The following is a 16,776-nucleotide window of genomic DNA, read 5'->3' on the forward strand; positions in this document are numbered from 1 at the left end:
CTAAAGAGTAAGTAGTAATCACATGAATGAAATGAGCTGACTTGGTCAATCTATCCACAATCACCCAAACTGCTTCGAACTTCCTCTGGGTCTGTGGGAGCCCAACAACGAAATCCATAATGATCCGATCCCATTTCCATTCTGGAATCTCTAACTTCTGAAGCAATCCACCCGGTCGCTGATGCTCATATTTCACTTGTTGACAATTTAGACACTAAGCTACATATTCCACTATGTCTTTCTTCATCCGACTCCACCAATAGTGTTATCTCAAGTCCTGATACATCTCTGCAGCACCCGGATGAATGGAGTACCGTGAACTGTGAGCCTCATGGAAAATCAACTCACGCAAGCCATCTACATTAGGTACACATAGCCTGCCCTGCATCTGTAATACACTGTCATCTCCAATAGTGACTTCCTTGGCATCACCGTGCTGAACTGTATCCTTAAGGACAAGCAAGTGGGGTCATCATACTGACACTCCCTGATACGATCATAAAGAGAAGACTGAGAAACCACACAAGCCAAAACTCGACTCGGCTCGGAAACATCCAATCTGACAAACTGGTTGGCCAAAACCTGAACATCCAAGGCTAAAAGGTTTCTCTACTACCGGTAAATATACTAAGCTACCCAAACTCTCCGCCTTACGACTCAAGGCATCTTCCACTACATTTGCCTTCCCATGATGATAGAGAATGGTGATATCATAATTCTTAAATAATGCCGCCAAATTTTTAAGGCATGAACAATAGCTGCTAACTCCAGGTCATGTACACGATAATTCTTCCCATGCACCTTTAACTGTCTGGACGCGTAGGCAATCACCCTACCGTCTTACATCAACACTGCACCGAGACCAATACGTGACGCATCATAATACACAGTATAAGACCCTGAACCTGTAGGTAATACCAATACTGGGGCTCTAGTCAAAGTTGTCTTGAGCTTTTGGAAGCTCTCCTCAGATTCCTCGATCCACATGAACGGAGCACCCTTTTGGGTCAATTTGGTCATAGATGCAGCAATAGAAGATAAACCCTCTACAAAACGACGATAATACCCTGCCAAACCAAGGAAACTCCAGATTTCCGTAGCTGAGGACGGTCTGGACCAACTCTGCACTACTTCAATCTTCTTTGGATCTGCCTTGATTCCCTCGCACGAAACTATATGACCCAAAAACCCCACTGAATCAAGTCAGAATTCACACTTTGAAAATTTTGCATATAACTTCCTTTCTCTCAAAATCTGAAGCACAGTCCTAAGGTGTTGTTCATGATCTTCCCAACTTCGGGAATACACCAAAATGTCATTAATAAACATAATGACGAAAGAATCAAGATAGGGCTGAAATATACTATTCATTAAGTGCATAAATATTGATGGGGCGTTGGTCAGCCCAAAATACATCACAAGGAACTCATAATGACCGTACCGAGTCCTGAAAGCAGTCTTCAGGATATCTGGCTTCCGGATCTTCAACTGATGATAGCCTGAACGTAAGTCGATCTTAGAGAACACCCTGGCACCCTGAAGCTAATCAAATAGATCATCAATACATGGAAATGGATACATGTTCTTCATTGTAGCCTTGTTCGGCTGGCGGTAATCAATACACATCCGCATAGAACCATCTTTCTTCTTTACAAATAAGATAAGAGCACCCCAAGGCGATATACTAGGCCGAATGAAACCCTTAGCAAGCAACTCCTGTAATTGTTCTTTTAATTCTTTCAACTCTGCCGGGGCCATACGATATGATGGAATAGAAGTGGGCTGAGTACCAGGTAATAAATCAATGCCAAAGTCAATATCCTTGTCGGGTGGCATACCTGAAAGATCTGCTGGAAATACATCAGAAAAATCCCTTACTATAGGAACTAACTCCATAGTAGGAGTATCAATACTAACATCTCTCACATAGGCCAGATACGCATCACACCCCTTCTCAACCATTCGTTGAGCTTTAAGAAATGAAACAACCCTGCTAGGAACATGATCTGAGGTACCTCTCCACTCTAGCCACGGTAGACCTAGCATAGCCAACGTCACCGTCTTGGCGTAACAATCAATAATAGCATGATAGGGCGACAACTAGTCCATGTCCAAAATAATATCGAAATCCACCATACTGACCAATAATAAATTAGCCCTGGTCTCAAAACCACCGATAATAATTAAACACAACCGATACATATGGTCCACAATAATAGATTCACCCACGGGTGTAGAATCATAAATAAAAGAACTCAAGGAATCACGTGATACGCCCAAATACGGGGCAAAATAAGATGACACATAAGAATTAGTGGAGCCTGGATCAAATAAGAATGATGCATCTCTATGACAGACCGGAATAATACATGTGATAACAAAATCGGATGCAACGACCTCTGTCCTAATAGGAAGGGCATAATATCTGGCTCAGCCTCCCCCTCTAGGGCGATCTCTACCTGCCCGACCTTCACCTCTAGCTGGCTGTGCAGGTGGAGTGGCAACTGGTACAGTAATCATGGCCTGAGAAGCCTGAGGGCCCTGTGGAATAGGTAAGGCCTGAGAAATCTGTGGAGGTGCACCCCTCATAAATCTGGGGCAATCTCTCATAATATGACGAGTATCACCACACTCAAAACAATCCCTCGGAGGTCATGGCTGCTGGGACTGGCTCGGGCCTGATCGACTAGACTGCCCGCTGAAAGCACCCCGTACAGGAGGTACAATAGACACTGGCGGTGCATAATATGGAACCTGAGGTCTGGGAGTAGCCGGAATACCACAGGAAGCTGGAAGTGCTGAATGAATAGGACGGCTCACATAACCTCTACCATGACGGGCTGCAACTGGGGCACGAGAATTATTATATGTTCCAGAATCTCGGGGTCTCTTAGATTCCCTCTCTCGAACCTGCATACCTTCCAATCTCCTAGCAATTGACACCACTTGTTGGTATGTGATGTCCATCTCTAGCTCTCGGGCCATACTGTATCTGATATTAGGGTAGAGACCCTCAATAAATCTACGAACCCGCTCTCGAACAGTAGCAACTAAGGCTGGTACATGTCCCGCCAAATCACTGAATCGGACCGCATACTCTGACACAATCATAGAACCCTGGCGCAGCTGCTCAAACTATGCGCACCATGCATCTCTAAGACTTTGAGGAACATACTCCCTTAAGAACATATCTAAAAATTGAGTCCAAGTGAGTGAAGATGCCTCAGCGGGACTATCCAACTCATACGCCCGCCACCACTGGAAGGATTCTCCTCTAAACTGGAATGTCGTGAAAGAAACCCCAATAAAAGTTACAAATATTGAATATCATGAACAACAAGTACAAAAAGGGTTGGAAGATTTATAAGCTAAAGGAATTGAAGAAAATAATGTTTCGTCGAAAGCCGACAAATTGGGAATGTTATAGTATGTACTTTTGGGATGAGACCAGGGTGTTTTACATGATAAGGAGGTTATGTTACGAGTTATGTTATTCGTATGATAGTCGTGTGTTATGTTTTGAAGTCAAGCGAGTGGTGGAACAAAGGTCGATGAAAGTCATCACAAGTTACATTCCTAATCTCAGGCCGAACTGGGACAACTGGCTGCACTGGTATAACCTCCGGGGCATGGTCAACTTGGTCCCGTGGCTCTGGAGTATGGGCGGCGGGAGTCTGTGCTCCTCCCCCTGTTACACCCTATATTGTTTTGTACGTAAAACTGCGTCGTGAGCAAACTAATGTAGGACCCAAAAATGAGATCATCTTTGAAAATATATAAAGCAAGTTAATCATGTTACCTCGGAAGTTACAAATATTGAATATCATGAACAACAAGTACAAAGAGGGTTGGAAGGTTTAGAAGCTAAAGGAATTGAAGAAAATAATGTTTCGTCGAAAGCCAACAAATTGGGAATGTTATAGCATGTACTTTTGGGATGAGACCAGGCTGTTTTACATGATAAGGAGGTTATGTTACGAGTTATGTTATTCGTATGATAGTCGTGTGTTATATTTTGAAGTCAAGCGAGTGGTGGAACAAAGGTCAATGAAAGTCATCACAAGTTACGTTCATAAATTTTACTGAAACTTTGGGTCAAATGTAACTGCGATTTTCTCCCAATATACTTAGAGTTATGGGGTGTTCCACCCATAAAATTAAATATCTATGAGTCTACTTTCCAACGTATTAAACCGTTTGTCAATACGATATCTTAGTAGAGAGATATGGGCATTTTTGCAAGACTGCGCAGACTGTCACCTACTTGCTTAAACAAGAATCCAAAACTGGGCCAGTTCAGGTCATCCAAAACTGGGCCAGTTCAGGTCGCTCAAAGAGGCCTTTTTAAAGGCCTATCCCCTTCATATATTATGATGATAATAGGGCATAATAATCGGACTTAATCTCTGCAAAAATCCTCCCAAAAATTTCCCACAAACCCCAATTGATTTTCTCTCCCTTTCAAGTTCTAATTAGAGGTAAAGCCTAAAGTTTGAAGAACCAAGATAGGAGCTGAGTTATCCCACAAATAAGGTAAGTTTACTGCGCTATTTCATACATTCTTTACAGTTGTATATGCATGGTAAGTTGTTCTATATTTGTAAGAACTCACGGGACGGTGATCGGAAGCCGTGAGTTCGAGTTATTCACTTGTAGCGGACTGTTTTATGGATTGTTTTGTGGACTGTTTGGTGTTGTTGTTGGGCTGTGTGATTTAGTACTGTTTTGTGGAGTTTTAGAGGAGGAAGGGTGTGGAGAAACACCACATAAATGCAGGATGTTGGGCTGTTCGTTTGTGGTAACATTTTCGGGGTTGTTGACACTACTACGGCGGTCGTTTTGTGTACGAAGAGATTGGGGTGTGTTGGGATATTTTGTAGTATTGTGTGGTGTACATAAGGTTGGAAAATAATGCATATATGTTGTTATTGTTACTTTTGGTGTTGTTGGTGTTATCTTGAATTTGGAGAAAGTAAGGATTATAGGGGAAATGCTGTCCGTTTTAATACAAAATAAGCATGTCGTTCGTTGTGCGATAGTTATACGTTTCATAACTTAATGATAATATTATTATCGTTGTTGTAGATTAAGGTGAGAAGAGGCGAGTTCAACTTGGTGATTGAAAAGAGTGTGATAAGGTATGTTAAGGCTAAGCCTTCCTTCATTTTGGCATGATCTCGTAGCTACATGTGTTAGTAATGAGACATAAAGAGAAGTTCGTATTCATGAATTTATTCACATTATCCTAGTCTCATAAGTTACAATATTATTCCTTATCGAGACTCTATATTCAATTTAGTATTGTCTTCTTCCAGTCAAGAGAGCAGCAAGCCTATATATACAGTATTACAGTATTTTCATTACCATCGAGCTATAATCGATAGGCAGGCCCCTATTGGGCAACCTCTGATCAGATGGAAAGTTATATACCGAGCCTACTGTGGCCGAGCGCCTATGAGCGAGCCCAGCATGGTCGAGATACATAGCCTAGCATGGTCGAGCGTCTATGAGCGAGCCTACTACAGCAGAGCAGTTATATATACCGAGCCTTATAAGGCCGGACAATTATTTTACTAACTATATTGAAGGAGTTGAGTTAGTATCAACAGGTAAGTATATCTCTAGATCATCTTTGACTCCCAATTACTTTCAGTTATTATATTATCAGTTCAGTTTCAACTTTCAGTTATGTTATTGCCTTATATACTTGGTACATTATTTTGTACTGACGTCCTTTTTCTGGGGACGCTGCATTTCATGCATGCAGGTTCAGATAGACAGACGGGTATACCTCCTCAGTAGGTGTTTCCAGAGTTCAGCCTAATCGGTAAGCTCCATATCCTTTGGAGTTATCGGGTCTAGGTTTTCGTGTACATCTTCTGTGTGTATGTATATATATTATGGGTAGGTCGGGGCCCTGTTCCGATCACAATATATCTATCAGTAGAGGCTTGTAGACATATCCTATCAGTTAGTGCACTATGTTGGGCTTGTAGGCCTGGTATATATATTTTGGTGGTTTGTCAGTTGTAGTAGTTATGACAGCCTTGTCGGCCCAACTTTATATTGATGTTTAGTCAGCGCTAGTTTCCATTTAGTTTTATAGTTTGCTTCGCAAATTGTCTTGCAAGGTGGACCCATAGCCAAATTATGACATTATATGTTCAGAGTCCCTTCGTCGCAATTTGGTACACTAGGTTAGTTGAGGCACCGGGTGCTAGTCTCGCTCCCAGGTTGGGGCGTGACAAACTTGGTATCAAAGTAGTTCGATCCTAGGGAGTCTACAAGCTGTGTCTAGTAGGATCTTGTTTATAGATGTGTTGTGCACCACATTATATAAGCAGGGAGCTACAGGGCATTTAGGAGTTGGTTACCCTTCTTTCAAATCTAAATCGTGCTATAGAACTGAGTTATAGGAAATTTGAGTTAAACTTACGTGTTCGTGTTTTCATACACAGATGACGGTGACTAGGAAGACTACGGCTAGCTAGAGGGGAGATACAACAACAGGTGAGGGGACCAGCAGGGTACCCCCAGTAGATGGGTCCCAGTCTGAGGCCCAAGGCGAGACCCCTACTGAGCTATTACCGGCTCGTCCTGCACCTGAGGAGATTCCTAGGGATACCGCACATCCAGTCCCCCTCCACTTCCACTAGATCAGGACTTGAGGAGTGCGGTGCATTTGTTGACACAATTGGTAGCTACCCAGCAACAAGCTAGGGCATCAGCTAGGGCAGGATCTTCTGAGGGGTCTGGGAGTTCAAGGGTCCGAGAGTTTATTGCTTTGAGTCCCCCAGAGTTTACGGGGTCAGATCAGAGAGAGGACCTGCAGGATTTCATAGATAAGCTTCACTGGATCTTTCGGGTTATGCATGCCACGGAGAAAGAAGTAGTTGAGCTAGCAACTTTTCGACTCCGAGATATAGCCATCCTTTGGTACGAGGGATGGGAGAGGTCCAGGGCACGTGATGCACCTCCAGCTAGTTGAGAGAATTTTTCAGATGCTTTCCTTGACCAGTACTTACCGCAGGAGATCTGACAGGCTCGGGTCGATCAGTTTTTAGCCCTTAAGCAGGGCAATATGAGTGTTCGAGAGTATAGTCTCCATTTTGACTCATTAGCAAGATATGCACCATCCATAGTTGCTACTATGCGTGACAGGATCCACAGGTTTATAGCAGGGTTAGCCCCAGAGTTGACCGAGGTATGTGCCACCGCTGCATTGCATGATAATATAGATATCTCCCTGATTCAGGCATTCGCTCAGAATATAGAAAGGGGTAGGCGTCGACAGCAGGGTACAAAGAGGACTGAGCAAGGGCGGTGAAAGAGGATGCGATTTCCTAGGTCTCAGGAGCAGTCTCAGGGTAGTTATATGCCCCAGTACTTTGGACGGCTATCTAGGCCTCTGCCACCTCAGTTACAGGGTTACATGTATGACCGTTATACTCAGTCAGGACCAGGTGAGAGCTCACGGGCGTCAGTTTTGCAACGACAATGAGGTTCAAGGAAGACATGGTCATTTTCGCCGCGGTGTGACATCTGTGGTAGAGGACACTTGGGCCAATGCTGAGCAGGTTCTGATGTTTGTTATATATATGGGCGTCCGGGGCATATGATGCGAGATTGCCCAAATAGAGATTCTGGGGGTATGGCACAACCAGCAAGTTCAGCGACAGGATCATCTATGTCTGTGCATCCTTCTGGGCGTGAGTCTCAATCTTCGGCTGGTAGAGGTCGAGGCAGAGGTAGAGGTTCCAGTTCAGGTGTTAATCAGAACCGTATTTATGCTTTAGCGGGTCGACAGGACCAGGAGTCTTCACCAGACGTTGTGACAGGTATATTGACCATTTGCTCTCACGATGCTTATGCCTTGATAGACCCATGATCTACTTTATCATATATTACCCCATTTGTCGCGGGGAAATTTGGTATAGTGCCTGAAATACTAAGTGATCCTTTTGCGGTATCTACACCGGTCGGAGAATCGATTATTGCTAGACGAGTTTACCGAGGTTGTACGATGACAGTTTCTAGTCGTCAGACCTCAGCCGACCTAGTTGAGTTAGAGATGATGGATTTTGATGTTATCATGGGCATGGACTGGTTGTCAGCTTGCTATGCTATAGTTGATTGCCGAGCAAAGGCATCCAGATTTCATTTTCCAGGTGAGGCAGTCCTTGAATGGGTAGGTAATACAGCGACACCCAGAGGTAGGTTTATTTCCTACCTGAAGGTGAGGAAAATGATTGCAAAAGGGTGCATTTATCATATTGTGCGAGTTAGAGATGCATATGTTGAGATATCTACACTTCAGTCTATTCCCGTAGTCAATGAGTATGCAGATGTGTTTCCAGATGAGCTTCCAGGTATTCCTCCAGAGCGAGAGATTGATTTTAGCATCGATTTACTTCCAGGAACTCAACCAATATCCATCCCTCCATATAGAATGGCACCTGCCGAATTAAAAGAGTTGAAGGAGCAGTTAAAAGATTTGCTGGAGAAAGGTTTCATCAGGCCCAGTACCTCACCTTGGGGTGCACCGGTACTCTTTGTGCGGAAGAAAGACAGCTCGTAGAGGATGTGTATCGATTATAGGCAGTTAAACAAGGTAACTATTAAGAATAAGTATCCACTTCCAATGATTGATGACTTGTTTGATCAGTTGCAGGGGGCTAGATTCTTTTCAAAGATAGATTTGAGATCGGGATACCACCAGGTCAGAGTTCGGGAGAAAGATTTTCCGAAGACAGCCTTCAGGACCCGATATGGCCACTTCGAGTTCCTTGTCATGTCCTTCGGGTTGACGAATGCACCCGTTGTATTTATGGACTTGATGAATAGCCTATTCCAGCCATTTTTAGATCTGTTCATGATAGTATTTATTGATGATATTCTGGTCTATTCAAGTTCAGAGGATGAGCATGTGGACCACTTGTGAGCGGTACTCCAAACCCTTCGTGATCATAAGTTGTATGCTAAGTTTTCTTAATGTGAGTTCTAGTTGAAATCTATAGCATTCTTGGGGCATATTGTATCCGATGAAGGTATAAAGGTAGACACTCAAAAGATTGAGGCCGTGAAATCTTGGCCTAGACTTACCACCCCGACAGAGGTTCGTAGCTTTCTAGGCTTAGCAGGATACTACCGGAGGTTCGTGGAGGGTTTTTCTTCCCTTTCGGCACCATTGACGAAGTTGACGTAGAAATCAACTAAGTTTTAGTGGACGGAGGCTAGCGAGCAGAGTTTCCAAGAGATTAAGAACAGGTTGACCTCAGCGCCAGTTCTAACACTTCCAGAGGGTCCAGAGGGTTATGTCGTGTATTGTGATGCCTCAGGTGTTGGGTTAGGATGTATCCTGATGCAACATGGGAAGGTAATTGCTTATGCTTCAAGGCAGTTAAGGAAGCACGAGAAGAATTATCCAACTCACGATCTCGAGTTAGCTGCGGTTGTCCATGCACTTAAGATATGGCGGCATTATTTATATGGTGTCCATGTTGATGTATTTACCGATCATAAAAGTCTGCAATATATATTCAAGCAAAAAGAATTGAATTTGCGTCAGAGGCGATGGCTTGAGTTATTGAAAGATTATGATGTTAATATTCTCTACCATCTAGGGGAAGCTAATGTTGTAACAGACGCCTTAAGTCGCCGATCTATGGGTAGCTTAGCACATGTAAAGGCCGAGAAAAGACAATTAACTAGAGAGATTCATCAATTGGCTTGTTTGAGTGTTCGGTTAGTCGATTCCGACGATGGTGGAGTTGTACTCCAAAACACTGCAAAATCATCTCTCATAGCTGAAGTCAAGGAAAGGCAGTACGATGACCCAGAGTTGGTCAAGTTGAGACAGCGAGTTCCGCAGCAAAAGAATCCATTGTTAGAGCTCAAGGGCGATGGGGTTCTCAGATATAGGGGTCGTTTGTGTGTTCCAGATGTAGCAGGGCTACGAGACAGGATTATGTCAGAGGCGCATTATTCGTGGTACTCCATTCATCCTGGGTCGACGAAGATGTATCATGACATTAAGGATGTGTACTGTTGGAACGATATGAAGAAGAACATTGCTGAGTTTGTCACCCAGTGTCCTAGTTGCCAGCAGGTGAAAATAGAGCATCAGAAGCCCGGAGGGCTAATGCAGACTATAGAGATCCCGACATGGAAATGGGAGGCGATAAACATGGACTTTATTACGGGTTTACCTCGTTATCATCGTAAGTTCGATTCTATATGGGTGATAGTCGATAGGCTCACTAAATCAGCTCATTTTCTACCAGTCAGATCTACATATACAGTAGAAGATTATGCAAAGTTATATATTAAGGAGATAGTGCGGCTACACGGAGTACCAATATCTATTATATCTAACTGTGGGGCTCAATTTACAGCATATTTTTTGGAGGTCATTTCAGAGAGGTCTAGGGACTCATGTGAATCTCAGCACAGCTTTTCATCCACAGACTGATGGACAAGCCGCGCGCACAATTCAGACGCTCGAGGATATGTTACGAGCATGTGTGTTGGATTTTAAAAAAAGTTGGGATGAACATCTACCTCTTGTCGAGTTTGAGGTTAATGACTGGTATTCTTAAAGGTATCCCCTATGAAGGGCGTGATGAGGTTTGGCAAGAAAGGCAAGCTTAGCCCACGGTATATTGGGCCTTACAGGATTATTCGGAGAGTGGGTCAAGTAGCTTATGAGTTAGAATTGCCCTCAGAATTGGAGTTAGTCCATCCAGTTTTTCACACATCTATACTACGGAAGTGCATTGGCGATCCTACCAGAGTGGTGTCCACAGATGATGTACAAATTACGGAGGACTTGGCATACAAGGAAATTCCAGTTGCCATCTTAGACTGACAAATTCGTAAGCTACGAAATAAGGAGGTAGCCTCCGTGAAGGTTTTATGGAGAAGCAATAATGTGGAAGAGATGACATGGGAAGCGGAGGAAGAAATGAAGTATAAATAGCCCCACATATTTCAAACTGAAGATATAGCTCGAGATGGGATGCTACAACACAACTCTATTCAGGCTAGTAGGTCATCAGGTAAGCTCTTATTTTCTGACTTTCAGTATTTATGATTTACGACTCTTTGAGGCAAAGTGTTGTTATTTATAGACATTAGCCATGTGTGGCATACATAGTATGTTTTCTAGCTGCATGCAAGTTGGTTATAGTCTAGTGTACGAAGGAAATTCTGACAAATTTTTTCCAAAGTCTCTAAAAGTAAACATTCGAGAACGAATGTTCCTAAGGGGGGAATGATGTTACACCTTATATTTTTTTGTACGTAAAACTGTGTCGTGAGCAAACTAATGTAGGACCCAAAAATGATATCATCTTTGAAAATATATAAAGCAAGTTAATCATGTTACCTCAGAAGTTACAAATATTGAATATCATGAACAACAAGTACAAAGAGGGTTGGAAGGTTTAGAAGCTAAAGGAATTGAAGAAAATAATGTTTCGTCGAAAGCCGACAAATTGGGAATGTTATAGCATGTACTTTTGGGATGAGACCAGGTTGTTTTACATGATAAGGAGGTTATGTTACGAGTTATGTTATTCGTATGATAGTCGTGTATTATGTTTTGAAGTCAAGCGAGTGGTGGAACAAAGGTCGATGAAAGTCATCACAAGTTACATTCATAAATTTTACTGAAACTTTGGGTCAAATGTAACTACGATTTTCTCCCAATATACTTAGAATTATGGGGTTTTCCACCCATCAAATTAAAGATCTATGAGTCTAATTTCCAACGCATTAAACCTTTTGTCAATATGATATCTGAGTAGAGAGATATGGATATTTTTGTAAGACTGCAAAGACTGTCACCTACTTGCTTAAACGAGAATCCAAAACTGGGCCAGTTCGGGTCGCTCAAAAAGGCCTTTTTAAAGGCCTATCCCCTTCATATATTAGTATGATAATAGGGCATAATAACCGGACTTAATCTCTGCAAAAATCCTCCCAAAAATTTCCCACAAACCCCAATTGATTTTCTCTCCCTTTCAAGTTCTAATTGGAGGTAAAGCCTAGAGTTTGAAGAACCAAGATAGGAGCTGAGTTATCCCACAAATAAGGTAAGTTTACTGCTCTCTTTCATCCATTCTTTACAGTTGTAGATGCATGGTAAGTTGTTCTATATTTGTAAGAACTCACGGGACGGTGATCGGAAGCCGTGAGTTCGAGTTATTCACTTGTAGTGGACTGTTTTATGGATTATTTTATGGATTGATCGGTGTTGCTGTTGGGCTGCGTGGTTTACTCGGGGTTGTTGACACTACTACGTTGGTCGTTTTGTGTATGAAGAGATTGGGGTGTGTTGGGCCATTTTGTAGTATTGTGTGGTGTACATAAGGTTGGAAAATAATTTATATATGTTGTTATTTGTTATTTTTGGTGTTGTTGGTATTATCTTGAATTTGGAGGAAGTAAGGATTATAGGGGAAATGCTATCCGTTTTAATACAAAATAAGCATGTCGTTCGTTGTGCGATAGTTATACCTTTCATAACTTAACGATAGTATTATTATCATTCTTGTAGATTAAGGTGCGAAGAGGTGAGTTCAACTTGGTGATTGAAAAGATTGTGATAAGGTATGTTAAGGCTAAGCCTTCCTTCATTTTGGCATGATCTCGTAGCTACATGTGTTAGTAATGAGACAAAAAGAGAAGTTCATATTCATGAATTTATTCACACTATTCTAGTCTCATAAGTTACAATATTATTCCTTATCGAGACTCTATATTCAATTTTAGTATTGTCTTCTTCCAGTCAAGAGAGCAGCAAGCCTATATATACAGTATTACAGTATTTTCATTACCATCGAGCTATAATCGATGGGCAGGCCCCTATTGGGCAACCTCTGATCAGATGGAAAGTTATATACCGAGCCTACTGTGGCCGAGCGCCTATGAGCGAGCCCAGCATGGTCGAGATACATAGCCTAGTATGGCCGAGCGCCTATGAGCGAGCCTACTACGGCAGAGCAGTTATATATACCGAGCCTTATAAGGCCGGACAATTATTTTACTTACTATATTGAAGGAGTTGAGTCAGTATCAACAGGTAAGTATATCTCCAGATCATCTTTGACTCCCAATTACTTTCAGTTATTATATTATCATTTCAGTTTAAACTTTCAGTTATGTTATTGCCTTATATACTCGGTACATTATTTTGTACTGATGTCCCTTTTCTGGGGACGCTGTATTTCATGCATGCATGTTCAGATAGACAGACGGGTATACCTCCTCAGTAGGTGTTTCCAGAGTTCAGCCTAATCGGTAAGCTCCACATCCTTCGGAGTTATCGGGTCTAGGTTTTTTGTACATCTTCTGTGTGTATGTATATATATTATGGGTAGGTCGGGGCCATGTTCCGATCACAATATATCTATCAGTAGAGGCTTGTAGACATATCCTGTCAGTTAGTGCACTATGTTGGGCTTGTAGGCCTGGTATGTATATTTTGGTGGTTTGTCAGTTGTAGTAGTTATGACGGCCTTGTCGGCCCAACTTTATATTTGATGTTTAGTCAGCGCTAGTTTCCATTCAGTTTTATATTTTGCTTCGCAAATTGTCGTGCAAGGTGGCCCCATGGCCAAATTATGATATTATATGTTCAGAGTCCCTTAGTCGCAATTTGGTACACTATGTTAGTTGAGGCACCAGGTGCCAGTCTCGCTCCCAGGTCGGGGCGTGACACCTCCGGCCTAAGATATAGCAGGAGCAAGTGGAATTCACCCTGCCTGAGCTCAAGTGCCAAACATGCTCAAAAACTGGGCAAGAGTCTCCTGAAGTGCAGGAGTAGTGACAAGCGTCTCAAGTGCCTGCTCTCCAACTGGAGCTACTGGTGGCTCTGGTGCAGCAGCTCGTGCAGGTGCTCTGGCTGCATCACGTGGTCTTCCTCGGCCTCTGGCTCGGCCTCTGTCCCGACCCTGGCCTCTTGCGGCTCCAACAGGGGGTGCGGGTGTCTGATCATCGGATCCAGTTGTGCGTGTCCTCATCATCTGTGAGAGAATAGAAAGACAATTATTTAGAACTTTGAAATCAACAAAGGCGCACGATACGGAATCAAAGAAGTGAATATTTTCTAACAGTTTCATAGCATATCGAAGATAAATACAGACGTCTATGTACCGATCCGCAAGACTCTACTAAACCTGCTTGTGACTCATAACACCTATGAACCTAGTGCTCTGATACCAACTTGTCACGACCCCAAATTTCCTCTGTAGGATGTCGTGATGGCACCTAGTCTCTAAGGCTAGGTAAGCTTATCAATGCGGAATAAAAAATTTAATCTGAAATAAATAAACTACAATTCAAATAATTTCAACTCCCAAAACCCGGTAGAAATAAGTCACAAGCTTCTAAGAATTTATTCTCTATGTCTCTATACATTAGAGTCTAAAGCAAATAAGGAAGACAACATAATAAGATAGAAGGGGACTCTGGAGTCTGCGGTCGCTGGCAGATATACCTCGAAGTCTCCTCGTACAATTAGTTTACTGATGCCTGGTCTGATAAGGTGTACCTGGATCTGCACAAAACAATGAGCAGAAGCATAGTATGAGTACATCACAACGGTACCCAGTAAGTGCCAAGCCTAACCTCAGTAGAGTAGTGACGAGGTCAAGTCAGGCCCTACTAGAAAATATTAATAAATCACATGGTAAAATATTTCACAATATAATAAAATAAAGTGACAATAGAAATTGAATCAAGTAGTATGTCACATTTAATTACACCAAATAATAGCAATCAATATCTCGTGGAAACAAAGCAAAATTTCCCTTCGACTTCAAGAAAATCACAACAAATAATCAAGGCAACTGCGGTCATAAATCAATATCAGCAAGGGCACTCCCGAGGTACCTCCTCGTAGTCCTAAATCATAAATAAATTCACAATATCTCATTTCCTTATCTCACTGCGGGAGCCTTCACAATTTATTTGAAAGAAAATATTTTTTTTTTCGAAATAGCATCCCGCGTTTTAGCCATCCTTATCTCATCGCATGACTTCTAGTAGTTTCCCCTACTAGCCACGCGTATCAATCCACCCTTATCTCACCACATGCGTTTCAATACCCGGACCTTATAACACCACATGCGTATAAATATCACAACATATCACAATTTTCACCCCAAGTGCTCAAATAATTTAACTTGCCAAAATAATTCAACAACAATATTTTTCCACAATAAAGAGCTCACGACTCATGCCAAAATAAACCATCAATAATATTTTTCCACAATAAAGAGCTCACGGCTCCATCACAATGAGTACGAAAATCTTACAAAAATATTTAGGAATAAATAATTCAGGAAAATTAATATTTAAAAATCTTTAATACGTTGCTTAAATATCAAATTTAAAAATATCAAATACTTCATATCAATAATATTTAATTTAAAGAAAATCAACCTTCAAATAATGCACAAATAAAAAAAAATCAAGTTTCAACTAAACAGGTAAAACAATTAGCAGGAAAGGTCAAACAAATTTAAGGAATATATTTTAGATCAATGATGAAGAATATAACAAGATAAAATAATTTAATAATTGCGCAACAATGATCTACACAATTTAAAAATACAATCTTTCACATTTAGCCTGTGTACACACTCGTCACCTCGTATACACGACTTTCAACACACTTTAATAATCACATCAATACCAATCCTAGGAGAAATTTCCCCCCACAAGGTTAGACAAGTCACTTATCTTGACTTGCTCTAACTTAACCAAGCAGTATGCCTTTTTCTCGATTTTCCAACTCCGATTGACTCGTATCTAGTCATAATTAATTCGATACAGTCAACAAAAATTATAGAAATCAATTTCATAAGAATATACTACATTTTCAATAAAAATCCGCAATTAGCTCAAAAATCTCCCATGGGGGCCACGTCTCGGAATTCGGCGAAACTTATAAAATCCGACAACCCATTCAATTACGAGTCCAACCATACCAGTTTCACTCAAATCCGACTCTGAATCGACACAAAAATCTCAAAAATTCGTTTTTATGAGATTTCTAAAATTTTCCCAAATTTTCATCTCAATACACTAATTAAATGGTGAAAATAATGATATATACGTGTAAATAAACTAAATCCGAGTTAGAATCACTTACCCAAATATTTTTCCTTGAAAATCTGTCAAAAATCGCTTCTACTCAAGCTCAAGTTCGTCAAAAATGGCAAATGGGATGAAATCTCCTCTTTTATAAATTTGCCCAAGCAGCCTTCGCAACTGGGCCTCGATCGTGGCTTCGATCATGGTCCTCGAGTCTAGGCCTCGATTGTGGTTTCGATCACAGGCTCAAGGCGGGGCCTTCGGTCATGGCATCGATCATGGCATCAAGCCTGGGCCTTCGATCATGGCTCTCGAGCCTGCCTTCGATCATGGCTCTCGAGCCTGCCTTCGATCATGGCTCTCGAGCTTGCCTTCGATCCTCGGCTCGATTTCTGGCCTTCGATTTTTTTTGGGCTCGACTTTTGGGCTCGATTGCTCAGCAGAAGAAAAATTACAGCAGTTGTTTAAGTCCCATTTTTTATCCGTTAACCATCTGAAACTCACCTGAAGCCCTCGGGACCTCAAATAAATACACCAACAAGTCCTAAAATATCATACGAACTTATTTGAAACCTCAAATCACATAAAACGACGCTAAAATCACGAATCATGCTCCAATTCAAGTTTAATGAAACTTAGAATTCCCAATTTCTAAATTCGATGTCGAAACCTATC

The sequence above is a fragment of the Nicotiana tomentosiformis genome, chromosome 1 (genome assembly GCF_000390325.3).
Source record: "Nicotiana tomentosiformis chromosome 1, ASM39032v3, whole genome shotgun sequence".
Classification (NCBI taxonomy): Eukaryota; Viridiplantae; Streptophyta; class Magnoliopsida; order Solanales; family Solanaceae; genus Nicotiana; species Nicotiana tomentosiformis.